Source organism: Rhinichthys klamathensis, unplaced genomic scaffold, assembly GCF_029890125.1.
Source record: "Rhinichthys klamathensis goyatoka isolate OS25496 unplaced genomic scaffold, OSU_Roscu_1.1 h1tg000197l_1, whole genome shotgun sequence".
Classification (NCBI taxonomy): domain Eukaryota; kingdom Metazoa; phylum Chordata; class Actinopteri; order Cypriniformes; family Leuciscidae; genus Rhinichthys; species Rhinichthys klamathensis.
In genome coordinates this window covers 2,404,100-2,429,645 of record NW_026606723.1, presented here as the reverse complement: position 1 = coordinate 2,429,645, position 25,546 = coordinate 2,404,100, and the positions used below count along the sequence as shown (strand labels likewise).

The 25,546-nt window shown below is 38.5% G+C and overlaps 1 protein-coding gene and 1 long non-coding RNA gene across 6 annotated transcripts in view; one reads left to right on the top strand and one right to left on the bottom strand.

Annotated features, from left to right (window-relative positions):
- Positions 1-25,546, bottom strand: part of cadm1a (cell adhesion molecule 1a) — a 309,712-nt gene that overhangs the window by 167,579 nt on the left and 116,587 nt on the right. The gene's annotated exons all lie outside the window — the stretch shown is intronic.
- On the top strand, positions 12,830-15,990 carry LOC130096526 (uncharacterized). The gene is made up of 3 exons (XR_008808189.1): positions 12,830-12,942; positions 13,190-13,296; positions 15,679-15,990. It is a non-coding gene; the product is annotated as an uncharacterized LOC130096526 (long non-coding RNA).

Sequence of the window (25,546 nt, the reverse complement as noted above, 5' to 3'; positions counted from 1 at the left end):
GCAGAGCTTTTTTAATGTGGTATTGATGAGTGAGGTCACTGGCAATGATTAAACTCGCAGTCGATCATCAGCGCGTAGCAGGAGCCCTGCGTACTGTTTGCACGGTGATGAGATGAAAAAACAGGGTGGCAGAATGGAGTGCTACGCTGCACCTTAAGCCTTGATTTAGTGCCTTCATAGGGATTGATTGAAAAGAGCAGCACGTCTCTGCTAATCTGTGTGACGGAGGGGCTCTGGAGGCCCCTGCTGCCCCACACATACTGACGAGAGCTGGAACCAGCCGGTAAGCCGGAGCGTATCCTATTAATGAGGTTACGTTCAGATCAATCAGAACACGCATGCGTATAAACACTTCGCATGCACGATAAGAACATGCAGTCTCAGATACAATTACAAACAGCCAAGTGCAGATACACTAACCTCAATAAAACACAATATTTATAAAAAATACAAATTCACAATATTGTCTAGGTCTACAACATACTATAACAACTCTCTCACATACAAGCTACAAAAAAAAAAAAACCTCCCACCCTTGCTTTCTAGTAGAGATGCACCGATTACAATTATCTAGGCCGATTCCGAATTCCGATTTTTTAGAGTTTGACCTGTCGATACCGATTTTAGCAGATTTCATTTTTTCTAACCACTTTACAGCACACACAAATATTTATTTTCTCTCTTTTCTTTAGTAGAACATTTTACATTTTGCATAGAACATTTTTGAACAGTAATCGCTATAAAATAGGACTATATAAATTACTCCTGGTGTGGGAAATTCACACACATCTAAAGTGCAGTGTTATGGAAGAACCATTTCCTTCTTTTCACATCCAATATCCAACTAAAAAAAATGTATACTCCAGTTCTTGTTAAAACACACCAGACATGCAAATTCGGTGCATTTTGGGCACTTCAAAAGTGTGCTTTAACTTTAATTGAGCGTGAGCAGTGCAGAAAAAATAGACTCTGCGCCGAAACCCGCGCTTCACCGCTGCTCCTGCTCCCGGTGTGAATGCACTCATTGATTAACATGCACGCCGGAAATATTACGCGCTGCTCACGTTTGCGGTGTGAAACGGCCGTAACTCACGAGGTTTCCTACATGTGCGTTCCGTGTGCACGTGTGATGCTGATGTTGCGCGATGTTAATCATGTGGCGCCCGAGTGCATTTGACCGGCTTAAAATCGGCATGTTCGACTGACCGGCCGGTCGCCGATCATGGCCGATCACGTGAAAATCGACCAATTCCGGTCACCAGCCGATCAATCGGTGCATCTCTACTTTCTAGTTACAGTATCTACACAAAACTGCACATGCATTCATTCATTGCAAGTCCCCTCTTTGATTACAGCTGAATCACAGTGTGTGAGTGCAGTGAGAGACTTCCATACTGCACAAGGATCTCATGCTCAGTGCAGTAGAGAGGGCAAGACCTTCTTCATTCATCTACTCAATGGTGCTTAAATAACATCCGTACAGACCGTGTTCAAAGAAAGCATTAGTGTACACTTCGACAAGCTAAGATTTCTACAACATAATTTGCCCTGCGAACGACGTCTGTTTGGCCCCTTCAGAAAAATAATTGCGAGTTCAGTCTTTAAAAACAAATATTCTGCAGAGGCCCTGAGAGTGTTGAGTACTGAGGAATGGCCTGAGGCTGTGGGATTGGACTGGAATGAAGATGCTAATTGCCTAAACGAGGAGAGGCCTTGTGTCATCGCCGCTGACTCTCTCTCACTTCCTCCTGAAAAACTGCCAATTGTTTTAACTCTCTAATTAGCTTGGAGGCAACACCCTCAATGACTTCCAAATTAAAGCAAAAGTGACACTTTGCTTCTATGGCAATGTGCATTGCCCTGTCAATCATGGTTTAAATGAAGAAAAGAAAGCTAAAAATATAACTTGATTTTGACAGTATTTTTAATATGAAAGGTGAGAATAACAGCAAGCACACTGTCTGTTCACATGTTACCCGAAGGAAAACAAAAAAAAATTAACAAGAACCAAATATTTCTAAATATCAATTTAATGTGTACATGATGTGATGCACTTCATAAAATATTGTTTAGAAATTAAATATCAACTTAAATTCATTTATTAGCGGTTTTCAAGTAATTTCTTATCCGTTTCTATTTTAATGTCTATTTTAAAAGCATCTGAGACGAAAATGAGCCATAAGCTTCAGCATACCATTAAGGCTCCTGAGCTATGAAAACAATATTTTCCTTTAGACAGAGTATGTGGAGAGTATTCAGAGAAAATATCTGCCGTCCACATACATTTTTGTGCCCCTAAAAAAGCTGTTAGACTCAGTTTACGCCTCAATATTTGGCAAACAGCTTTGCATATGGCTCATACACAGCAGGCTCAGCAAACAAAAGAATATAATAGCATTTATCTGATCTGTTGCGACGGAATAGGCTAAAACAGTAATAACAGATGGAAAATTATAGAGTAGACAACAACTCCTGTCCAAACAATATCTAAACACTACTATCCTTGCAGGTTAATAAGCAGCGGGCGCCGCACTAAGAAGCTCAAAACCCATTAATTCCACTCACAATCACCTCGGTGAATCCTTATTCCAACCAGACACGCCAATCCACTCACAAAGAGCCATTTCAAAAGAAAGAAACTCTGTTTCATGTCTGCATCTTGTGTCAACATTCATTTTTAGCTGTGCTGCCGCTTCACTTTAAACCAATAAATTCAAACAAACCTTAGAGGGAGAAGGTCACATTTTTTTATTCTCTGGCCTCCCAGCAGGCAACAGAAAAATAATCCCCCACAGCCCTTTAGCCTAAAACTACAGCTACAACACAGGAAGAGCCGCTGAAGCCCCAGGCAGGGATAGATCAGGGCCCACTGCTGCTCTGAGCTATACCAAACCATGTACTGACAAACTGAATTAAGGGATAAGTAGACCGCTCAGGCCAGGCTCTGCTTTGGATTCCTCTTCCTTCAAGAGAATGGCCAGAGATGAAAGCTCAGCTACCATGAGCAAGCAACTGCATGTGGACCAAACCCACATCTCACCTGTAGACTGTAAAAGGTTGACTATTTGACCCTTTGTGGAGCATTCCGTACTTGAGCCTTATTTATTGACTAGTACTGGGCATTGGCACTTATTCAATGTTAATATACTAATTATATTCTTTTTTTTTTTTTTACTGTCTAAGTTAAACAGAAACTTCAACCACAGCATTACAGTAATCGAAATTATTTTAACCCCCATTGCAAATTAAGTTTATTGGCAAAATGTACAGGCTTTCAGCTGTTTGCAGTATTGAAATTGCTAAAAAAATAATAATAAAAATGTTTCAAGAGGTTTTCCCCACATTCAAAAGAAAGTGCAACTTTAATGACTTATGTAGTCTAAAAATGATTCAACCCCTTCATGGCAGGCACCTTTAGTACTTAGTAGAGCACCCTTTTGCTGTTATGACCTGCTGCAAACGAGATGTATAACCAGACACCAGCTTCTGGCAGTGTTTCTGACTGTGATGGCCAGTTTGGCCACTGTAGAATCTTCCAGGACATCTTCTGCAACCAAGCCTTAGTGGAATTTCAGGTATGCTTGGGATCATTGTCCTGATGGCAAGGTCCAATGACACGCAAGCTTCAACTTACTCACTGACGGCATGACGTTTTTCTCCTAGAATTTCCTGATACTTCAATGAATCCATCTTGCCTTCCACACGGTGCAGGTTAAGGGGTCCAACGTGTTTTTGGGGTCCTTGAGATGTGTTGACATGCCCTGACAGTTGTGCTTTTTTCAGTTGCTTATATACATATTAAATGGCAAAGGTGTCATTACACTCTATTCAGCATATTAAGTTTAGAGACGTGCTCCAGAAAAAAAAGTTCACGGAGACGGAAAGGCAGAAAGCATGCCCTGTTTATTTTCTTTATTTTACAAAAGCACAATGTTTTGTTTTGATTGTAAGTGGACACATACAAAATACATTTTACAGTTTATTTTTTTCATATTTCTTATTTCTGTATGACCATAAATGACCATAAATAATTCATTCTTCTTCCTCCAAACATACTGTTGATCCATAGGGCCAAAAAGTTCCAGTTTTGTTTCATCACTCCACAGAACAGGATCCCCAGACTTCTGTGGCTTATGTGATTTTGAGCAAATTGGATCTGACTTTTCATGTGCTATTGGGTCAGTAGTGGTGTGCATCTTGGAGTTCTGGCATGCGTTTAGTATGTGCCTTACTGTGCAAGCTGAAACCTCAGTGCCTGTTGCCACCAAGTCTTGCTGCAGGTATTTCGCAGTCACTCAAGGGTTTTTCCTGAACCTGCCTTGTCAGAAATCTGGTTGCAGCCGTTGATAGCTTCCTCTTTCTGCCCCGTCCAAGTAGAGTAACCACTGCTCCATTAACTTTGAACTTGCGAACTATGGTTCCAACGGTGTCTCTGGGAACGTTTAGTGCCTCTGCTATCTTTTTGTATCCTGTTCCTTGTTCCATATTTGTAACATGAAGTCAACTGTGACACCCAACAAACATAGATAATTCAGATATTTCATGTGTTCTAGCTAAAGCACACCTGGTGAAACTAATGATGCCCTTGATTAGTTGCATCAGGTGTGCTTGAGACAACACCTGTTTAGCAGATTGGTGCTGTTTGAGCGTTTCTAATGAGGGGGTTGAATAATTTTGAGACTGCAGAAGTCATTAAAAGTTGCATTTTCAGTTGAATTTGGGTAAACCACTTGAAACATTTGTTGTGTTGAGCTATTTCAATTACTTTTGTTTGATCAATGCAAACAGCTGGAAGTCTGTAAATTTAACCAATAAACCTGATTTGCAATCGGGGTTGAATAATTTCGATTACAACTGCATAATGTACAGTAATAGTAACGTAATAGTCGTTTTTAAAGATTTACGTGAGTGCTGGATGACAGCAAAGGTAATCTAAATATAAAAACAGATGAAATGAGCATGCACAATTAAACATTTAATACTGATGATACGAATATCCAATATCAGCCAATACCGATAAATGTAAAATAGTATATAGATTAATTTGAATTCATTTGAAGATTAAGCTTCAGATATTAATAAATCAATAATATTTTAGCCAACCCTATAGAATATAATAAATAAATAAGTATCTCTACAAAAGGTAGTGGACAAATACTTACTGTTTAGGGTCAGTATGTTTTTTTTAAATTAATTTTTTAAAGAAATTAAAGTTGGATGAAACGGAAGTTGCGATAGTCTTTTCTATCCTATTGTGACATATATCCAAGGGAAACGGCTTCTCGAACAAGAAAGTAGAGTGGGACTTGATTTTGTCCATCGAGAATTGATTGGATCATTGTGGTTTGCTATTGAGTGACAGGTTGTTCTGCCCTCATGCCGCTGCCCATGTTATAAGAGTAAAGAAGTAATTGCAAGAGGGAGGGAAAGTTATGTTGATTAAAGATTATGAGGGCACATGTATTTAAAAAATATATATATGTACACTGATAAATCATTTATAATAAATACTGCAATATTCTTTATAAAAAAAGGTACATTTTGATTTCATGGTGACTAATACTTTTTTTCAGCAAGGAAGCATTAAACTGGTCAAATGTGACAGTAATGACATTTAAATTCTATTTCAAAGGAATGCTAATCTTTTGAACTTTCTATTCATCAAAGAATCCTGATTTTTTTATAATGGTTTCCACAAAACTATTAAGCAGCACAATTGTTTTAAACATTTATTTTAAATTATTATAATAAATATTTCACAATATTACTGTTTTTACTGTTTTAAATGCAGCCTTGGTGAGCATAAGATATTTCTTTCACTTTTGTTTGGCTGTGTACTGTATATACTTCAAAAGTGCTGGTACGTCTACTCCGTCAAACTTTTTTTAATTAAATCTAGGTTTGAAGCACCACACGTGCAATGTTAAAAAAAATTAAGATCTGCATAATGCATTGCTTGCATGCATACCTAATGCTCGTGCCAGCGGTCAAGTATAAACCAAGCTGGTGATTTCTGAATGTACTGTAGCTTCATAATGTACAACACAACTATGGCTTACATCCTGAGAGCTGGCGATTGCTTTGAGACTCCAACGTGTTGAGTTAATGGAGTTTGGTTTGGCTGAGCCGCTCCCTCTGCCAAAAATGCTTCCATTAAAGCGCAGGAATTGGGCAGAGATGGGCTCATTTAAATCATGGTAGAAGCAATCATTCGTCTCCCGCATCCACAATTAGCGCCATCTGGTTTAGGGGCCTCCAACTCTTTAATGAGACTCCATTTATCAATTTGGGAGTGGACCCGTCCTAGTTCAGGTTGAAAAATATCAATTATGCCAGGATATCGCAGCATACTCTGTGTGAAATAATGTGAACGCTATTGTGTAGGTGTGGTGAGTGAGTTGGTGTTCATGGGTTGTCTCTCTTTTGTCTCCAAATTTTTAAGAGAGGCACTGGATGTGTTTGTAAAAGCGTGGAGTGGTGTCTCAGCATGTGTGCGTATGCATAAAAGTCTACGCCTTGGTTGCCCAGGGCAAGGTATAGCCCCTTCTAAAGGCCACTGTACAGTAGACGTCTAGCTGAGAGATATGAAAAGATCTCAGAGAGAGTGCGTACGTGTGTGATGTCCACATGTGTCTATGAAGCAAAGTATTGGCCTTTCTGGGCTGTCAGTTTGGGTGATGTGTATCAGGAGACAGATTGCTGATTCAGCAGGGCCTGGGGGTTCTGGCTCCTCTCTGCAATGCATTAAGTGTTCAGTGGCGTGTTACATCACCTTCATCGGTCTCCCACACTTCATATAGAACAATCTAGAACACCAGGGCGACACAAGGCACCCCTTATTCAACTGCCAACACAGCGCAGGGCGGGCAAAGTGCTTACCTATGGGGAAAAAGAGGAGAGAGAGAAAGAGAGAGAATTTAAGCACCAGCTGCATTATGTTACGGTCAGCAGTACATATTACAGTCAACCATCCATCAGTATAATATATAACGTTCTAGGATTATCTTATCATGAACTGGTAAATTTCTTGTATATAGAAGTTTACTTAACTACAAACACTTTTACGTCTCAAGACGTGATATTAAAATTAACAGATTGCAACAATTCAAAACACTGAAAAAAATTCATTGATTCTTAAACAATAGAAATCCATAAAAATAATTACATTAAAAAAATATGATCATCTGAACAGACAATACTCAGAATTGACACATTAAATACTGAAATAGTTTATCATTTATTAGACAGATTATGTAATTTTTTTAGGGTCTATCATTTTATTTTATTTTTTAAATTTATAAATTGTAATTTCCACAAATTAATAAATACTAATTTAACGAATGGAGGAAATGCTACTATGAAACAAAAAATATACAAAAATGACCTGTGATGCATGTAAATACACTATTAGACATTGTGAATTGCCAAATTAAACTAGTCAGAGTGTGAAAAGTATTTTAAGCAAGTTTATTTAAAAAATAAAAATCCACAAGGCCAAGTGTGCCCATTGTTGAAGACACACCCATAAAACGGTCGAAGAGGTGTAGAGAGAGAGAGAGAGAGAGAGAGGCAAAGGGAGAGAGAGAAGGCAGAGGGAGAGAGAGAGAGAGAGAGAGAGAGAGAGAGAGAGAGAGAGAGAGAGAGAGAGAGAGAGAGAGAGAGAGAGAGAGAGAGAGAGAGAGAGAGAGAGAGAGAGAGAGAGCGAGAGAGCGAGAGAGAGCGAAATGAGGGGGGGAAAACTGTTGGCAAATGAACTTGAAACTGCATGTGCCCTTTAAACCCTTCCGCTGGTGCCAGAAAGATGCCTTCAGGCAAACATTTTACCGACTCTACTGATTTTCTGGCCTCAGCACAATCAGAGCATAGGAGGACATCCGCCATCAGACGAGCTCTGCAAACAAACAAGCCGTGCCGTTCTCCAAATTGCTGGACTTCAGGCCCTGGGAGGCTGCATGGATGCTCTGACTTTGCAATCACGCAATAAAAGACTTTGCAATCTACATCCGATATCAGAAACTAAACGACCAGTTTTCTGACATGCCCATTGCTAATGAGCCCTACAGGTTAGCTTTCAATGGTCAAATTATGAAAGCTTTAATGTGAATAAATTAAAGAGGAAACAAGGAGTAATTCCAAATTACGTAGCAATCTTAAATGGCAAAAAAAAAAAAAAAAACATATATATTTTTTAATATATATATATATATATATATATATATATATATATATATATATATATATATATATATATATATATTTTATATCCGCAAGCTATGGCTTTACAGCGGCAGTTCAAGCTATGAACTTATATAAATATGTGGGGATTCCATCAGCTGCTGCAATCAAAGCAGACATCTAAAATTGGCTGTGAGGAGCAGGTACTAATGCTCAAACCAGGGGGGAGGAAGCGCACAACAGGAGCTGGAGGGATTGAATTATCAGGGTTCATTTATTCCACCGACTCCAGCCAGTGCCTGAATCAAGACTGATCGAGCTTTCATTTATCCTGGGCCCAAAGAGCAATGCAGCTCGGGAGCTAATTCTCAAGGAATAAGAAAAATCCCACTGGCAGAGTAAAAAGAGCAGTGGTAGCAATCTTGTGCTATGACCTCGTTTGTCAAGAAATAAAAGCTGTTCCCTTGTAGTACACAATCCCTCTCTTGGTCAGAGGAACGATTGGGAGATATGTATTGTATCCGAAAGCGCTTAGTGTTAAGTCGTCTCGGTCAGAGTGCCAGCCCCAATAAAGCTTTTCTGGTGAATATGATACACATTCTCAGCTATACATACAACAGAGCCCTTTGGCTTTAGAAAACAGGTTTGCTACACCTTTTGATCAATGAATTTACATGTTTCCATGAATTTGCCAGTCATTCAGATACTTAATTTACTTTAAAATAAAAATAATTCAAAAGAAATTGCACTCACAAAGAACAATTTCAAGCTCATCAAATATAAAAACAAGCATAACTTATGAAATAATAGTAATAATAATTATTATTATTATTATCATTGTGTTTATTCCTTACAAAAATTTCCATGACTTTGTATATATTCATTTATTTTTCCAGGCCTGGGAATCAATTTTATACTTCCATGACCAATAAGGTTCTTTATTTTATTAAAAAATATATAAAGGCCTGGTTTCACAGACAGGGCTTAGATTAAGCCATGAGTAAGACTTAGTTAAATTAGAACATTTAAGTAGCTTTTATAAACATGCCTTAGAAAAAAAACATTATTACTGGTGTGCATCTTGAGACAAAACAATGGCAGTGACATATTTTAAGATATGTCAGTGCAAGTTGCTTTCAGTTAAAACAGCTCAAACATGCATTTTAGTCTTGGTCTAGGCTTAAGCCTTATCTGTGAAACAGGGCATTAGTATAATAAAATTAATTAAAATTAATTTTTATATTATAATTTTATAAATTGATTCTCAGGCTTGGAAAAATAAGCAAGTAAGTACTAAATAAACAACCAAGTAAATTAACACAAAAATAAGTAAATTAAAATATGCTTGTACCAGCCAGCGTTCTCCTTTATTTGACCAATATTATATTTAAGGGCGTATTAACACCTGCCTTGTTTGGTTCGATTGAATCGAACTCTAGTTCGTTTCCCCCTTTGGTGCGGACCTTTTGGGCAGGTGTGAATACAGCAATCGAACTCGGGTGCGGACCAAACAACCGAACCGAGACCCAGCTGAAGAGGTGGTCTCGGTACGGTTCCAAACGAACTCTGGTACGGTTCGTTTACGGTGTGAACATGAACCGACCCAATTGCAAGAAAGCACTGCGCCTTTGGGTTAACAGGCTTCCGTAGTCGGAGATTTTGGCATAATGGTTTGTGTTATTGTTGTTCAATACGCGCTGTCTGGCCACACGATAATGTTGCGCGTCTTTCTGCGCGTCGTGTGTGCATCATTGGAATGGAATGAATGAATGAGTGTGTGCATCAGGACATTCACAAACAGAGCGTTCTCTTTAGTCTAATCGCGCATAGATGCAAAAAAAGCTTTTGCAGTTCATATAATGTAACGATTTACAAGGATGATGCTGCGTTAAACTGGACAAACTTAATCGCAAGCGTTAACATTGACAGCACTTGTTAGCAGTATATACAATAAGATTCTCATTATTTGAATGTGTGAACATAGCCCCTCTCTATGAATCAAAACTTTATACCTTATCCGTCTTCTGCGCAGTTTCTTCATATTGCGTTTGTACAGAATAACACAAAATTAGTAAAATAACAAATATTGCAGTACGAAATATCTCCATGCTGAGCCTTTTTTGCACTTCCTGATTTCCCTACTTGAGAATCCTTGTCCAATGAATGGACGACCTTAGCACACGTGTGGTTTTGTTTACAATTTTTGGTTCACTTGCAAAAAGAGCAGTGTGAAAGCGAACCGTACCAAAAAAAAAAAAAAACATTATTTGGTCCGGACCAAAGCAAGTGAACTATCGGACTTTCCTGGTGTGAATACACCCTAAGTTGTTTTCACAAATGTAAGCAAATGTTTTTCACCTCATTACATTAAGTGGTACGAGAGCCAATCCCAGCGGGCCATGCTGCCCCCTCGGTGAACTCAAAGCGTATGGCGCCATCGCATGTGTCCGCTTTATGCTTCAATATTGTTCCTGGCTAAGTTGTGGAGAGCTTTGAATTCAGTCAATCAGACAACAGCTGGCCTCAGGAGGACTCAGCCAATCGAAGTCCGTGATGCAACCGACTCGCCTGTTCCCCTTTACCACCCAGATCGGCCAGACTAATTAATGAGATCTCAAACTCTCAAAGCAGGCAATGATAAAACAATTCCTTGAGAAGGACTCTGAAGGGTTTTTTGAATGTTCATAAAACCGAGCAGAAATCCCTGACAAAGGCAGACAGCTCTCCAAATGCTAATTTGCAGAACAGGCTGAAGATGATGCAGAACAAGGCTTTCACCTAGTCCCGCTATAAATTATTCATACTATTGACTGCCGAAGCAATGCCACTTCCATGCACTGGGCGACCACGGGGGTGCCACTTTCACACACTGGGACGAGCCAACGAATCTTGACCAACTGTGCCACTCCACAAGGCCAACAGTGCAACGCACAATGAGCTAAAAAAACCACAAGAACACATTGCAACCATAATAAATGATTACATTTTCACCATACGTATATGCATAAAGTACACAAACTTATGTATGTACTTACTCACAAAGTATGTGAGAGCCAGGGTACAATGCAGCCATTGTATACACGGTCTAGAATTATTAATGGATCGCTGCACTACTCCCAAAGGGTTCATGAAAAATAAATTAATGTGTGCTCCTTCATATGACCCACTTTAGTAAATCCCTCTGCAGATAACAAAAAGAGATTCTGGCTCTGGTTCTTGATGAACAGAGACTACCCAGCTAACTTTGGCTAACATTCCCTACAAGTTTGGTTAATGTTTTAAAGAAAACATTTGAATGTAATATTCAAAGAATGTTTTAATGATGTTTTCTCATTTCAAATAATGTTCCTATAAGGTTAAATGTAAACTATGATATAAGGTTTTAACTGTAACATTTTGAGGATGTTTTGGGAATATTGTTGAGATAACAGATTATACAATGTTCTCAATTAAACATTGGCACAATGTTCCATAATAACAGAGGGGGAACATTATCAAATCAATGCTCGCAAAATGTTTTGAGGATATCATTGAGGCCTGAGATGACAGTGTTTTTTTATAAAACGTTCTTGTAATGTGACGTGTTAACAAAACAAGAACATTTTAAATGTAACATTTTCAGGATGTTGTTGAGGTAAAAAGTTTGTAGAATGATCTTTTATAAAACATTGACACAATGTTCCATAATAACAGAGGAGGAACATTATAAAATTAACGTTCGTAAAATGTTTTGAGGATATCATTGAGGCCTGAGATGACGAATGTTTTTTATAAAATGTTCTTGTAATGTGACGTGTTAACAAAACTAGAACATTTTAAATGTAACATTTTGAGCATGTTGTTGAGATTACACAATGTTCTCAGAAAAACATTGGCACAATGTTCCATACTAACAGAGGAGGAACATTATCAAATGTTTTGAGGATATTATTTAGTCCTGAGATGATAAAATGTTTTTAATAAAACATTCCTTTCAATTGACTTTTTAACAAAAGTTGAAAATTTTGCATGAAACATTTTGAGGATTTTTTAGGGATGTTGTTATCTTTTATAAATCATTGGCACAATAGGAACATTATCAAAGCAACATTCATCAAATGTTTCATCAAATGTGTTAACAAAAGCTCATAACATTTTAAGGATATTTTAGGGAAGCTGTTTAGGTAACAGATTGTAGAATTATTTTAACCTATAAAATATTGGAATAATGTTCCATAATAAAAGAGGAACATTATCAAAACAGCATTCGTGAAGTGTTTTGAGGATATTACTCTGAACTGTGTGAACTGTTGCGTGAAATGCGTTTACAAGAGATGAGAAGCTGATTGGGGGCTACTGTAGATCGACGTTTAAAACCACCAATCACAGTGTTATTTCCCTATGACGTATGACAATTTGAAATCGACAAAAAAGCGCAAAGAAAGTAACGTTTTTGTTGAAGAAATCGGCGCAAAATGTCCGTTGTCTAAATTGGCTATTTGACACATTGGCCCAAACAACAGAACTGCTGGTCAACAGAACTGAACTCTTTCACAACTGTATGTTTCTTTTTTTTTTCAGTTTACATATAGCTTTCTCTTATCCTTGATAGCAATGTCTTTCATGTGTTAGATCTTACTTTCTTAGAATTGTATGACAGTCACATTAAATCTGACTATATGTTACTTTTGAATAACAGCTAGATTTGTTTTAATGCAGACTCCAAACTGCCTGTTTCAAGATGATTATAACACCGATGACGCAATAAAGTCTCCATTTACAACAAAGGTAGCCTACTATAATATTGTGTTCTATGCATACGAATGCTATTTTTGCTACTTAAAAGTGTTAATCTTAATATGTCTTTTGAAAGTAAAACTTAATAATATTTCAGTAATTCCTAAAGAGGTAATGGGAAAATTGGAAAGAGCATTCAGTCTAAAACGTTTTCAGTTTTTTGTGTTTCTAGCAAATATGGTATGTGCTTGTAATATCATCGTATGTTGTTGACAGACCATGTTTTAAAATATTTCAGGTAATTACTCTGGTGCTGATGGTCACAATGTAAAGGACACAATCTGGCAACTATTGAAGCAAACATAAACCTGCAGAGGTGAATGGATATGGGAGCTAAAGAGCCTTGTAACTGGTAAGTGGTTTTGTAACTTTTGTTGTAAATCTTCATAGAATCACCTTTATATTATAGTACAGATTATAGTAATCTTGTTTAAATGTTAGGAAAAAATGTTGTTGGTTTAAGAAAGCCAACATATTGTTTCAATATTAATAATCAATATTATTATTCTGATTTCTGAGACAAACATTTTCAACTTTTAACTCCTAGAGCTTTAGTGCTAAAAGCACCTAACACAGACCATAAAGGATCTCATCCAAAAGACATCCAAAAATGAAAATTAGCCCATGATTTACTCACCCTCAAGTCATCCTTGGTTTATATGACATTCTTCTTTCAGACGAATACAATCAGAGTTATATTAAAAAATGTCCTGGCTCTTCCGAGCTTTATAATGGCAGTGAATGGCCGTTTCTGTTTTAAGTCTATAAAAGCGCATCCATCCATGATAAAAGTAATCCACATGGCTCTGGCGGGGTCATAAAGGCCTTTTGAAGCGAATCGATGCGTTTTTGTAAGAAAAATATCCATATTTAAAACTTTATTGACTAAGATAACTAGCTTTAAAATAACTAGCTTAGCATATATTTCTTTCTGCTTTTGAAGTAACCAAACCACTTACCAGCCCAGTCTCAACCCAAGACGTCATATGACTGACGCTTTTGACCATACGTCAACATCCGACGTTTTAGGGTACCCTTTAACGTCAGTTAGATGACGCTATCTAATCCTAACCCTACCCCAGACCTAAACCTACCCGCGTCATCTAACTGACGCTAAAGGTAAAGCGTCAGTTAGATGACGCCCTAGGATCGTCATTTAACTGACGTTAAAGGGTACCCTAAAACGTCGGATGTTGACGTATGGTCAAAAGCGTCAGTCATATGACGTCTTGGGATGAGACTGTGTTACACTTACAGGTATGATTAATTCACTCTAGAACAGGGGTCTCAAACTCAACTTAACTGGGGGCCGCTGTAGGTAGAGTCGGGGTCAGGCTGGGCCGCATCAAGTATTCCACAAAAAAATAGTATTCAAGTATTCCAAAAAAGGAACACAACTGATCCAATCTTCTCAATATTTATTATTAACATTTCTTCTGAACTGTTCCTCTGAATTTGAACATTCCTTTCTGTACATTATTGGTTCTTCATGAGCTGTCCTTCTGACAGTTGAAGTTCATTTTACAAACTTTCTTTGTCTATAACACATATTTGTGATATTTATATTTGCTTATGTCCTTTTTATTTTCTTTATACAACACATTAATGATATTGAATGTTTTTTTTGGAAGGCACATTTCCTTTTATTATACTTAGAAAAACAATTATTGCTTTTGAAATACAAATTTTTGCAGTCATGTCTGCCCGTCTTATTGAATTCTTTTTACACATGTATAGTGTCTCAAATTACTGACTGCACAAATCAAAGCAAACCTTCTTATCAACCTGTTGGACACATATTACAAGCTCAAAATGATTATTCTCACATTGTTTTAGAGCAGGGTCTCTCTCCAACACGTCGCTCGCGAGCTGCCAGTAGCTCGTGGCCTGATTGGTGGTAGCTCGCCAAGGGGCCGTTCACATATCGCGCTCACATATTTTGCGCGCTCAAGTTCGCTATTTCAAATGTAGGCGCGCGGCAAGTGCGCTCATAATTGAAGCGACGCGCTCATTTTTTCCAGGCGCAGTATGTTTGTACTTCGCGGTTATCTATGACAACTATTGACAACAAACCCACCGTAAGCTGTCACGAGACTATCTATGGTAGCCCGTAAGGGATAAAAAAAAAAAAATTAAAACGCGGCACACGCAAACGACGGGCCGCACTAACATTCAACTTTAATGTCAAGTAGGGGGCCACAAAATATCACCCCGCGGGCCGCAAATGGCCCGCGGGCCGCGAGTTTGAGACCACTGCTCTAGAAATTGTTCTATCGCCAATGCATTCAAATGCAGTGCTACTTTATCTGTATCTGATTTAAAACAAGCAGAAATCTGTAAGAAATGTAATGATCCATAGGCAATATAACTGCTGTTATGTCAGAGCAATAGCCTCGTGGGCAGCGGGCGCTGTGACGCTTATTGCTTTGCTTTAGCACCGCTCATTGTCCCTTTCTCCTGTGTTCTACGTTTTGTATTGTCATTTGTGTATATTCTGTAAATAATTATTTCTTCACTTTGAAACTGTAAAACCATCAGGTTATAATTATGGCCTACTAAAAAGCATTCACGAAATCTGTCTCTGTCTGATTCATCTCAACACAAGTTATCAGTAACTGAACCTATTTTCTTTTCTTTTTATTTATTTAACTAAATGTAATACTTATGTTACTTTCCCTATTAGTTCTAGACCTATTAATGGGGACACGTAACAATCTTCTTTTATAGGCTATGAGGAAAAACTCTACCATGCACACAGAGAACAGAGCTCAATGCTGCTAACTGGGTGAGCAGCTGGACAACTAGAAGAGAGAACAGTAGAACACCTATTAATACAGATGACTGGATTACTCTTCTGCAAGAACCAAGACAAGCAAAGACTGATGATGAGCGCTCTGAGCAAACACAGCAGTCAAGACGCATGAGTGACTTTACTGAGTTATTCATGTAATGTTGGACATTTACAGTACACAGAACTTCTAATAATTTATGTGGATGCCATTTATAAACCTGTTAGATTGTGATGTTTTAGTTTTGAGATTAATAAATTGTATGTTTTAACAGTTATAGCAAAGCATTTTTTTTGTTTTTGTTCAAGAGAACATTTTGGGAACAATAATAAAACTTCCTGCTAAAAACTTTATAAGAATGTTAGGGGATGTAATGTTCTAAAAATGTTATGATTAAACCTTTATAGAAGGTCATCACAAAACATTTTTAGAGTGTTCTTAGAGAATTGTATGCCATCTTTTAATAGAACATTCTGGGAACAAAAAGAAAACTACCCGCTGAAAATGTTATAAGAACAATAGGGAATAATGTTCTAACAATGTTAGCATTAAACATTTTTAGAATGTTTTTAGAGAATGTTATCCGATCTTTTAAGAACATTCTGGGAACAAAAAGAAAACTACCCGCGGAAAATGTTATAAGAACATTAGGGAATAATGTTCTAACAATGTTAGCATTAAACATATTTAGAATGTTTTTAGAGAATGTTATCCTAGCTTTTAGGAGAACATTCTGGGAACCAAAATAAACCTACCCGCTGAAAACATTATTAGAACACTGCATGGTAATGTTCTCAGAACATTTTTAGAACAAAAAATGTCTTGCTGGGTAGGATAAAAAAAAAAAGAAGCCATTTATTTTTTATGTAAGAATGAACAACCAGGCTTGTGTAAAGGGAGTCAATGCTGGTTTGAATGTGCATATGGCGAACTAAAAGGGTGTTCACACTCAACTGACAAAAAACCCCCAAAAAAAACTCAGACCCAGATCTGCTGCACAGATGGTACCCGACACTGGACCAACTCAGCTAAATCTGATAGTTGGAGACTATTTTGAGCACGTATGCAACAGAACGCCATTGCAATTCCACACAAAAGAAACCTACCGATTCTTTTAGATGAGATTTTTTCCATTATCGTGAGAGCTGTGCTGTTCAATAAAACGTAGGCATCATCACTTTGCAGCAAGCTATTCTTTCAAAGTGTGGTAAAACTTATGTAAAGTACTGAAGCGCAAGCGGCTATCTGGACCGGCTGATTAGCACTGGGCATCCGGTGCTAATAGGACATAAAATGCAAGTTGACTTCTAAAATCCTTTGTTTTTTAAAGGAGTCATCCGAGACACACGCAAGTTGTTAGTTTGATAAATCGTCCAATTAATAAAACGTCTTCAAACAGGACCCCTGCAAGCACCGCAGGGGCCTGCGCTACACCACCAGTTGCTACACTAATTAAAATCATCCTTGTTTTATTGTGATACTTAAGAAGCAACAGTGATGGCTATGAGTTAAGATCCCCCCTCCCTTTCCGAGTCGTCCTATCAATTTGAATTAGGCGGTAAACAAACAGAGAAGACAGCAGAGAGTAATTACAAACGCACAAAGACAACCCAGCAAGCCATGACACATGCCAATAACAGGAGGGGAGCTTTTGTGTACAATCATTATGATTACTTCATCAAATGCAAGTTTTTACAAGCCGAACAAGTCAAACATTCATATCAGAGCTTTGATGAGAGTGACTGGCGTCTCTCAAGAGCTTGGGCGCAGAGCGGTGCTACAGCATGTGGTCTTTGAATAAACATCTGCAGGAAAATGTCTCTGTCAAAACAAGTCCTTGTAAAAGGCCGCTTTGTTCGACTGCTTTTTCATGCTGAATACCGCAATTGATAAACCGGTAATGCCATTTGATTGGTTAGATTTTCATAGCACTTAAAAAGGTCACCGGTGCCTCTTATCTTTGTGACGTGCATTAAGAATGACAATGGCCTATCATCGTCAATTCCGAGAGTTGATCCAAGCATTTGATATAGCATCGCAGGTGCCGCTGCGTTTACGTGCTGCCATTTGGAATTAGCGTCTTCTTCGGATTTGTAGCTTTAAAGTCAAAGGTGCAAACGATTCATGGCAAGTTTTAGGTATGGAAGATGAAACGGGGCTGATAGAAAGATGTGGAAGAGGTTAATGGAAATTTCAACACCTTGTTTGTGACTGAACCCCTCAGGAAGACGACAAAGGAGGGAGCGTGACCAGGCGCCAACGGCGTAAACTGCCGTCCCGAGGGACGACGTGGTAATTAAACTGATCATTAAAGGGAAAAATGACTTTAATTATTAATTGGCCAAGTCAGAGTTGTCCTTTACAAGTCAAATTTAATTTCCTCTTGAAGCAGCAGTGGCATTTTAAGATTGGCCTTATCAGTCAAACGATTTCACCTCGGGAGGAGTGGATGCAGATGCACATGCACCTGACATGGCCACGGCTCGCCGTTTCTCCTCATCTTCTCTAAACGCTCAGAATAGACCTTTAGAAAAGAAGCTTAAAGTTCCAAACAAGACACTTCCGGCAAGCCACAAGATAAGGCAATTTCCTTAAAAGAGTAGGTTTCCAAACAACAAAAATCTTTTGAAAAATACTGACTTTACACAAAAATGAGCCTGAGTCCCACAAGATAAATAACCCATAAATAACCCAAATAAATAAAGTTTCCATTTTACCTTGGTGCTGTTTTTCAAATGTGATTTACAACCTCCGTTTATAAAAATTAATCTGTCTTTAACTCTAGAGAGGGAATGAATAATCATGCATGCATTATTTAATTTTGCTATTCAAATTTCGAGTTATCATCTTGTGTCAAAAATGAATAATTCTGCCTCGACAATATCAATTTTAGACAGTTGTAAACTTTCAGAATGCTGAAAACTGTTATTAATTGATGGGCACTAGAACACGAGAATGCTTTTAAAAACAGATGGCAAAGTGTCATAGAGCAGACAGTCAGAGGGCTCTACAAACATCTCTGTAATGATGAGAGACGGTAATCAAGAAACGTGAATGCCTCTTTCTCGCAGTAATAGAAGGTCTAAGCCAGGACAATGGCATATGTTCCCTCTCTCTTCTCCTAGCATCTGGAAAAGGTGCTGACTAAGTCCTTCCTGCCTGCCCACCGGGTGCCAGGTGGGACGCTATTTTGTTCAATTTGCATGTGGCAGCTGCATACTTCCATCCTGCTGTGTCAATGCACCCCTAAACTGTGAGGTCTTCTACTGCATGCTAAAAACAGTCAATATATAGAAGAGAATGGCCCATAGGTTTAATCTCTCTCAAACACATTCACAGATTATACTCCCTTAAATGATTTATCATTCACAGGTTCATTACATGACGTAGCCAAACATCCTCATTTCTTTCCATCAAGTAATTTGGTAGACATTTGAATCCAGAGCTATTTTAGTATTTTTTTTCCAGTAAAAAATATCTAAAAAACTTTTGCACACAACTTCTCTAACTTAACTTTCTTTTGTAAATGTTATTGCATTTATGTTTTTATAGAAAAAAGTAGAATAAAACTAAGTTTTTATATAACTTTTAAAATAAAAAACAAGTTTATTTAATAAATGCAACTATTATACAATCCAATACAAGACAAAAATACTGCTTTTTGGCACAATGATGAAAACTCATAGCCAACACCTTGTGGGGCTTAACCAGCAACAGTTTGGTTATTAGCCTTGAGATACACCACACCACCTCAAACAACCCAGTTTCCATTAACAGCTGCTTTTCTCCTGAGAGCCTTTCATATCAGACCTTTTCAGGCTGGACTGAAAAAAAAAAAGCTTGGTGTCCTTCTATAGTTTGCTTTAGCTCATCTGATGGTCTTAAAGAGGATTCTCAAATCTTTTCGGCTGTTGTACCGTCTCTTAGGAAGGACAAAAAAAACTTTTTAGAACTTTTATTTGTGTACCGGTATTATAATACACCTTTTCAGACACTTCCTGAATTCAGCTGCACATAAACAAGGGCACGCTATGCCCTTCAGACCTTATCATTTGAGTGCAATTTCTGTGCCGAACAATGACATTAAGCAGCAGCCCTGATGGCTAGAAAACCGCCCAAGGGAGGTCAGCTCCGTGGGTGAAACTCATCTGTAAATACTTGAGCATTCATACGCTGTCGGACATCAGAGACTGGCTGGCTTCCATTTGACTGGCATTTACATTAGAATTAGCTTCATGGTGCCTCTGAGAATATCAGTAAAAGAACCCTAGCATTTCACCTCTGTGAATGAATCCTCACATGCAAAGCTACGCCACTCATCCTCACAAAGATCAAAGACAGTTACAAGACAGAATCACTTCGCAAACCACATTATTTCATCCATGCTTGCAGCATATGCAATTTGCTTAGCAGACAACACTAACATGGCCACAGGGCCAATGTCGCTCAAAGGGTCTAGAAATGGCCAGATGCATCAGCTGGAATATCTGGTCATGTGAAACGATCACAAAATTGACCACATGGTTTCATGTAATCAACATTGCCATGATTACCATGTTTAAGGCTGCAGTGTTTTGTTGTTGCTGTTTTTTTTTGTTATTTCATCCAACACATTTGCAAAATGCCTCTGTGATTTTTTTTTTTTTCATCTTTGATTTTCCCAAAGACTCTCCCCAAAGTTTCTTGGTTAGCATAGCATTAAAATAAAATAAAATATGAATCAATCAATCATTTAAAAGAATAAATGAATGAATGGATCAATTGATTAATCAATCAAAAGAATGAATGGCTCAATCGATCAATAAATCAAAAGAATAAAAAAATGGATCAATCAATCAAAAGAATGAATGAATGGATAAAAAGATCAATCAAAAGAATGAGTAAATCGACCGATCAATCGAATGAACCAATCGAATGAATGAATCAATTAATCAAATGAATGAATCAATTGAATGAATCAATAAATGAATCAATTGAATTAATCAATAAATGAATCAATCAATCAATCGAATAAATGAATCATTCAATCAATCAATCGAATTTATCAATCAAATGAATTAACAAAATGACCACCGTATTTATACTGTGACAATCAACCTGCCTGTATTTTACCATTGAACACACAGCAGCTTCAAGGTTGTAACTGCATCTGAGACATTCAAGAGAGAAAAAGAAAAATTCTAGCAGCTTAATCAAGATTTCTCTTTTTCTTCCTTGTTTCTTGCTGTCATTATTATCTTTCTTTCTAAAAGCTTCTTAAGTGACGAGTCGGAAATGTGTCCTCCCGAGCTTCGCTTTTTTTGGGGGGCCCCCACTCGCATAGCGTGGCATCTTCCAGGAAGTGCTAAATTCAGTGAGCTGGGTGAGTACTGCCCTGAGAGCTCTCCAGTCCAGCGGGAGCAGACTGACGGCAGGAGGTCACCGCGGCAGATGAAGTGTGTGTGGGCGGGAACGCAAGATAGGAGGAGGGCGTGTGGACCGCAATCTCTTCCTCCTCAGTGACGGGGGTTACATTCGCTTCTTGGCTTGACAAGGGAGGGGGTGGGGCAGAGAAAGGGAAAAAAAGTTCCAGTGGTGACAGGCACTGCCATGTTTTTCTCCTATGACGTGTTCCCAGTGGTATTGAAGGCTGGTGAGGGGAAGAGAGGAGAGATAACCCTGCCTTAAACCACATAACAGAGGCTTCCACATGGTGAATATGTACTTTTCAACTTAAATGGGGCATGGGTGAGTCAGGTTGAAATGATTTGTTTCAGTCCAAGATGCACCTGTAAGGCTGGAGTGCTGAATTACAGAGGAAGGCCAATAAGGTGGTCAGGCTCTCAGCCCTAATCTACATTTAGCATGGAAATGTACGTTTATTATTGCTTAGTTTAATTAAAATCATCCCGGCTGTGACATCCTCGCTAGCCATGGCAGAGGGAGTTCTTCTGGGGCGTGTCGAGGTGGTCCGAACATCTCAGTTGGATGGTCTGGTGCTCTGCGGTTAGGAGCTGATGCTAGCAGACGACCTGAAAATTAATTAGCGCCTGTTCTCTTTCATGTCAGGATTACCTTGTGGGTCGATTTGACTTCTGAGTCGTTTCAGATTGTTCGGGAGAAGAAAAAAAAGAAAAAGACCCACACTCTTTCTAATAAGTCATCTTAAATGTTAGATTGGACCAAGTGCATACAATATTTTGGGACAATGAAAGCTCACTAAAGATTTTCAAAAGCATTTAATGTTCAAAAGAGCAATTGCAATGAGTGAATTTGTATTCACGGGCTCCATTCATTAAGAACATCATAATTTCTAGTCCAAATGAATGAAGCAGAAATACAATCAGCCAAAAAAAAAAAACGTGTTCGGCCCAGATCGGCTATTAGCATGCTCGCAACAAAAACAATGACTACTCAGAGCCGGCTCTTAAAAAATAGCAGGCTCTCTTCTGGCCGTACGAATCAGTACGGATATAGCGATGATCACAACGCAGCTTCCAGTGCCTCTTCTCATAAATGAGAACAATAAAAGCCCTTCAATTACAATCAAACTTAATCAAACTGCCCTTAAAGAGGAGAACACAAATATACATGCATGCTCGCCTGCATATGTATACGAAATCAAGGCAGGCAAAGGCATTAATCAAGACTTACTCTGGGCAGCAAATTAAATAAGTAGACAAAGAAAGTGCGACCCTTGATACCCCAGAATATTGAAAGACCGTGCACTTGGCCACAGCTTCTCATCTATTTATCATTGACATAAAGGTAATAGAGCTTCACAGCAGCGCTAACGATCAACGACAGCCTCCCTCCAAAATAGATGAAAGCTCCCGAGCAATGAGTGGGGCTTCTAAAACGAAAGACAGTGCGGCTAATGAGTAATTAGGCCGTTGTGTAGGGGTACAGGCCCGGGGCTTAAAGGCCACCAGTAATTTGAGGAACTCGACACGGAGATGACACTAATTGTGTCCGTCAGAATGGCATTGATTCTCATTTGAAATAAAACTGGCCCGAGTGCCTTTTTGATGTGCTGTGCTGACAGCTACTGTCTGCCGCCGAGCTGGCTACCCACGAGGCCCGGTTTGCTGCAGAGCCTCCAAATTGGCTCTGCTCATGACAGGAGCCGGTGTTTCTGCTGGACTAGGGAATGTTAGTCCATTGCCTGCCCTTTCTCATTCGGTCTAAACCATCAAATCGGTCTTCGGCTCTTAATGGACTCAGGGATTCATTGAGAAAAGCACATTAAGGAAGATTTAATGCACTTAAACCGAGGAGGTTTAACAAATAGGCTATTTTCATTACCTGTCATGAAAAGGTCTTGGACGGCATGCAAAGTGCATCATGGGAGAGGTAAGCAAGGCCCTGGCTTGGGTGTGGAGTTTTAATGAGTTATGTTGATTTATGGGGTGACTTTTCTTGTTTACTTGCCTTTGGATGCAGGAGTTGCGATTAGGCAAGCAAAAGATTTCACAACTTCACACAAATTCGATGGGAATAATGGTGACAAGTACCCCAAGGCATCATTAATCAGCAAAGAAAAACTGTAAGGCAGAACATTAAACTTCCTGATTTTATTGACCAGAAATGTATTTGATTGTGAACATTGATTCACCACAATAAAAAAAATATATATAGTATACACACACATACTGCTAACACACAATTGTCACACACATACATGACAAATTTCAAAAGGAATTCATATCCTACATTTTTTTTTTATTCATACCCTACAAATTCATATTTCAGAATGATGTGCTGTGTGATTTGTAGTTTGCACAAAAACACCCTGCTGGAGAAGATTAAACTAAGATTAAAAAAGGAAAATTGTTTCAGAGACAAAGCAAATTTTGATGCAAATTAAATACTTTAAAAAAAATGTTTTTAAAGTAGACTATGTTGACTTTGAAGGCAAGAAATTCATAGAAGCTATGGACCAAAATGACAAGCTGCTTAAAAGAAGGCCAGTCAAACATACTTAAAGAAAGTAACTGCGCTGGGCAAAGTATTTTCAAACACAGTACAGTAATGCTTTGCACAAATATTCAACCAGCCTCAGCATGCACAAAAATAAGTTTTGTTGGTGAAATGAATTGACTGCAAACATGGCGACAACAAGCATTCCATCTAAGGTCAACTTCTCAAACTCAACTACAGCAGCTTTGTTTTCTTTTCTTTTTTCCCATGCTGAGGCCAATAGCTATGCATGAGAACAGGCAGTACCGCAAACTGTCTTTCAGTGGTCTATGAGGGAGGAGGGAAACATAACCCATACTACAAAACTCAAATAAGATCAGACCACAATTCCCAAATCTGTTTTCTCACATATTGAAGCTATGCTCCTAAATTTTCATTTAAAGCATCCTTGAACTGTAAAGTCATCCATCTAGTTCTTGTCAACATGACAGAGCTGGAGACGTAGTTTAACAAAAAAAAAAAGGAATGGAAGCTGCTTCTGTGCCAGCACGGCTTCTTTGTGCGGCAGTGAATTAAAAGCAGATGAAAAGACGAAAGCTTTCATTACTTCCTGATGAAAGCATCAGCACAGAGTGAAAAGGAGCACCTTTTACAGGCACGCTCAGAATTGTATCTGCCCACTGAGATCTTCACATCAGCATGTGACTTTTCATACTTTCACCAAAAATAAAAATTCTGCCATCATTGACTCACCCTCATGTCGCTCCAAACTACTTTATGAATAACTTTATTTTGTCCTTACAATAGAAGTCAATGGGCTCATTTTTGATATTTGAATTTTTTTTGGGGGGGGGGGGGGGGGGGGGGGACACTGAAACCTTGTTTCTTCTCAAAGTTCAGGTTTGGAACAACATGGCGGTGAGTAAATGATGATATACTGCAAGTTTAATTTTTGGTAAACTATCCCTTTGAAAACACAAATGCCCTCAAAATGGTTTCCAGTCAGAAGTCAGAAGACAATGTTTAACACTTTATTCTTCACTGTTATTGAGACAGTAGTGAATGTGATCAGAACACAACAAGCCTGGTTCAATATGAGCACCAAGACTCAATGTGTCTGAAAAGCGTGAGATAACCTCTAGGCTTCAGCTCCATAAAGCTTTTTAAGACTATAAAAAAGGCCAATTCGTCAAGCCTATTTGACTCAGTAAGATGTAAATCTACACTACGTGTCTCAAACTTCCTTACAGTCAGCAGTCTTTCACACTTCCGGCTTGAAGAAAAAAAAATGTCTTTTTCCATTGTTGTACATTATGCATGCTCCAGACTCCTCCATCACATCCACCGAGATCAGTTTCACAGATTTAAACACTCATCTCCCCCAGCAAACAAACACACGCTCACACACATGCACACACGGGAGCTAAGAGGTTAGGGCAGGATAACATTTACAATCCGTAATAATAACATAGGCTAGCTGGCACTTTAATCACCCTTGAACTCAGCTTAGCCAGGGCCTTATTGCAGTTATTACAGAGGTAATTCCAGGCACCGCTGAGAATCTTTAGATTTCATTTAAGACTTTTGGGATGATGCTGAGCAGTGACAATGGCTATCCATCTTTCTAAACACTCCTAATCTTAACGGAGGATCCCAGTCTCCGATTGTGCCGTTGATGGATAGCTCTCTGTCCCCCCCCCCCCCCCCCCCCATCCTTTCATCCGGTCTGAGGAGTTTCTTCTACCACAGAACATCCGAGAAACTGTGGCTTTAAATGTGTGGATCTGTAAGGTCTTAAAAAAGCTTACTTTGAAACAGAATGTGGTTGTAGAAATCTCTATACATTTTTGGAATAACATCATAATTATAAGATTTCCTTTTACCATTTTTACATTTATGACAGTAAC